The sequence below is a fragment of the Panthera pardus genome, unplaced genomic scaffold (genome assembly GCF_024362965.1).
Source record: "Panthera pardus isolate Hobbes unplaced genomic scaffold, ASM2436296v1 HiC_scaffold_16, whole genome shotgun sequence".
Taxonomy (NCBI): Eukaryota; Metazoa; Chordata; class Mammalia; order Carnivora; family Felidae; genus Panthera; species Panthera pardus.
This window is the reverse complement of record NW_026526721.1, coordinates 8954700-8958578: the sequence shown is the minus strand read 5'-3', so window position 1 is coordinate 8958578 and position 3879 is coordinate 8954700. Positions and strand designations below refer to the sequence as shown.

Genomic DNA, 3879 nt, shown 5'->3' with positions numbered 1-3879 from the left:
AATGGATTTTTAAAAAAAAATTTTTTTTTTAAGTTTATTTATTTTTGAGAGAGAGACAGAGTGCAAGTTGGGGGGGCGGACAGAGAGAGAGAGAGAGAGAGAGAGAGAGAGAGAGAGAGAATCCGAAGCAGGCTCCAGGCTCTGAGTTGTTAGCACAGAGCCCAATGCGGGGCTCAAACTCACCAACTGCAAGATCATGACCTGAGCCAAAGTTGGAGGCTTAACTCACTGAGCCACCCAGGCGCCCCTGTGCAAATGGGTTTTAAAATAAACTAACTCATATGTAAAATATGTGAGAAGAGTTGTATATCTAAAGGGATTCAGTGGTGGCTTTTTGTGAATCCCAAAGCTGTGCGTTCAGCTACAAGTCTCTTCTTGAGGAGCTGCCATGTTCAAGGCCATGGGAATCAAACGGTGACTAGATCAGGAAGGCTCACGGTCTTGTGGGGAAAGGAGGTGAGCACGGGGCAAGTTGTAAAAAACAAAACACAACAAGATGCACATACCCCAATGATTAGTATCTACCTGGATAAATGATCATAGAATGAATACAGCTGTGTAAGTACCACTCGGGTCTAGAGAGGGAACATTACCAGCACCCAGAAGCCCCCCAAGTGCCCCCTGCCAATGAACAAAGTAATGATACTGATTTGCCTTCTCCCTCCCAAAAACAAAAGTTGCCGTTGCTTCACTTCCTTGCCAACACTTGATATTGTCGATCGTTTACATTTTAGCCACTGTAGCGGGCACGTGGCAGTATCTCATTGTGGTTTGAATCAGAACCGGATTTTAGGGGCGCCTGGGTGGCTCAGTCGGTTGAGCGTCCGACTTTGGCTCGGATCATGATCTCGTGGTTTGTGGGTTCGAGCCCCGCATCGGGCTCTGTGCTGACAGCTCAGAGCCTGGAGCCTGCTTCGGATTCTGTGTCTCCCCCTCTCTCTGCCCCTTCCCCGCTCATGCTCTGTCTCTCTCTGTCTCTCAAAAATGAATAAACATTCAAAAAAAATTTATAAAAAAAAATCAGAACCGGATTTGATGTTAGAATAACAAAGTCGTGTGATATTCTCATGTCTGGGCATCGCAGAGCAATTCACAGTCATTGCAAAGGAAGATGGTGAATTTCATAATGAAGTATCTGTGGGGCCGTGAATGGAAAAAGAAGCTCCTTCTCCCGCTGAGAAGGTTGTCTGGGGAGAGGCTGGGGGTCAGGTTCTGTCTAGGCTCAAGGACTCCCAAGCGTAGCACTGGGTCCCCTTATTCACATAAGCTCCTCCCCAAAGCAGACACCAGCTTCCCTAGACACCTGCTGAAGCCACTAGACCCAAACTCTCCTATGTTGTCCTGGCTGTTAAATCCTGCCTTCTTGCTATTTACTACGCTGGGTGGGAAATCTATGCAAATGCTTTATTTTGGAAAAATGCTTGGGATGACCGAAAAAACCCTAGACCTCCCCAGAGCTGGAGGCGGCTGATGCTGCTGGCAGGAGCTGGTGGGCTGCCCTGTGGGATGGAAAGCTTGGGCCGGTCCATCGGTCCATCGGTCGCCCAGGAGGGATGGCGGGTGGCAAGCTTTTAAGTCGAGAGCCCCTCAGGAGAAAGGAATTAAAGTGTAGAGTGTGCGCCCTGCTGAGCTTTTCTGAGGTGAAGCTGCCAGAGCAAGAGGTGTGAGGACGATGCAGGTGAATCGCCCCCAGGGGCTGGGCCCGCCCAGATTTATGGGGTGACCTCCACTGGCCTTTCCCAGGCAGGAAATGGGCTGTTGGCTAATGCCTTTCCCCTGCCACAAGCACCTGCAAAGGCCAGTTGGTAGTATTTTAAAATAACTTACTAGAATGAAATTTCTGTGTTTTCATTTGGATAGTTGCCCAGTCATTGGCTTTGTGCTTTTTGATTCAAGAAAGAAATGGGTTCAAATATCCAGGACCTCAGAGTTCAATCTCTCCTCCTCTGTCTCCATCTCTGTCTCTGTCTGGCTCCGTCTCTCTCTCGGTCTCTCAGTCTCTCTCTTTCTCTCTCTCTCTCACACACACACACACACACACACACACCCCTGTGTTTCATCCTGGGGGAGAAAGGCATGTAGATACCACAGGACACTGCAGAGGATGTAATCCTCTAAATCTTAGTTCAACCAGGTTTCCTCAAGTGTCTCTCTCCCTCCCCACCCACCGCCCCGGGCAACCTCTGCTTGCTCCTCCCTCTCCAGTGCACAGTGACTGCTAAGCTACTGGGCGTTGTTAATTCTAATGTCATTTGTCTGAAACTGACGTTTCTGGCAGAAGAATCGTGTAACGGGTTTGCCTTTGCTCTTGGCCTGACTTCGTTTTGCAAGGCTGCTCCCGGGGACTCGTTTTCTGTTCCCTCCCTCCTGTCTGTGGATCATGCAAATGGCAGTGCCTGGAAACCTACTATGGGTACTTATGCCTGGTGCTTCCCTGGCCACCATGAGGAGATCCTGCTGGGTCTATAACAGGTGGGAATACTGCCTGCGGGCCATTGCAATTCCTTCCCCTGGGGCCTTGAGACGACTCTTCTTGAGAAGTTCAATGTGGAGCCAGGTTCCTGCTGTCTTCAGGAACTGTGCTCCAGGTCTGGGCTGCTGTTCTGGGGTCTCCCAACCCCTACAGATACACATAAGGCCACTGGGGTGCCTGGGGAAGCTCTTAGGCTTTATTTCATTTTAATTTTAAAAAATTTTTCTTAAACTTATTTATTTTAGTAATCTCTGCACCCAGCGTGGGGCTCGAACCCACAACCCTGAGATCAAGAGTTGCATTCTCTTCTGACTGAGCCAGCCAGGCGCCCCTCTTAGGGTTTATTTTAGTAAACTATTACGTGCGTGCAGAAGGAAATGTGAATTTCTGCTTGCACAAACTCTTCTCATGTGAAGGGGCTTTAAGTGTATCTTTAAGTCATCAGAGCAATTCGGTTTATTTTATTTATTTATTTTTTTTATTTCATCCCTCGGGACTTTATCACTCCTGGAAATCACAAATATTTTCACATCAAATAACAGTCGTTGCAAATGTCTTAAAATACTATTTATGCTCGTTACTGCTTTGGCCTTCCAGTATTTATTGCCGGATATTGTCATTTAGTGCATTTGAAAAGGAGCACAAATATTGCTATGCCACACTTTGTAAATATGTTGACAACCATGTCAATTATCATTAGTTTCCTTTTGAAATCTTACATAGTTATCTTTTTTCTTTCTGTTCAGAAGCATTTGGGGCACCTGGGTGGCTCAGTTGGTTAAGCGTCAGCCTCTTGGTTTCGGCTCAGGGCATCAGCCTCTTGGTTTCGGCTCAGGGCATGATCTCACGGGTTCATGAGTTCGAGCCCCATGTTGGGTTCTGTGCTGGCAGCCGGGAGCCTGTTTGGGATTTTCTCTCTCTCTCCCTCTTTCTCTGCCCCTCCCCTACTTGCTCTCTCTCTCAGAATAAAGAAATAAGTAAACTAAAAGAAAAGTACTAATGTGAGATAGAGTTCTTGGGAACCTATACAGAACCCGGTGAGAGGACCCCCAATGTATTACCTCGGGAGGGATCCATGGGTCTGCCTTAGTGCTTATGCAGGAAGAGCGGGAACTGTGTATTTTCCTTGCGGGCTCTCGCAACCTCTGCACTGGAAACAAGACTGTTCTAGTGCGTTCGCTCTCCACTCAGGCAGCTTGCTGCTTCCACCTGGCAGCCCCCTCAGCTTTCCCTTTACTTGTCTTAAGCCCAGCTGCCTCCCCTGCCAATGGAGCCAGCCACCGCACCTACATCCCGCGTGAGCGTGAAAGTAGAGGAGTTAATTTAACACGGCTGACCACGCCCTTCTCCTCGGCTTCTAGAACGTTCTCTTCAGTTCTCCTCACTCGCTGGGCATTCCCCCTCTG

At 48.3% G+C, this 3879-nt stretch overlaps 1 non-coding gene across 1 annotated transcript; it reads left to right on the top strand.

Annotated features, from left to right (window-relative positions):
• Positions 1-797: 797 nt before the first annotated feature.
• On the top strand, positions 798-882 carry TRNAQ-UUG (transfer RNA glutamine (anticodon UUG)). Its single transcript has one exon. It is a non-coding gene; the product is annotated as a tRNA-Gln (tRNA).
• Positions 883-3879: the final 2997 nt, after the last annotated feature.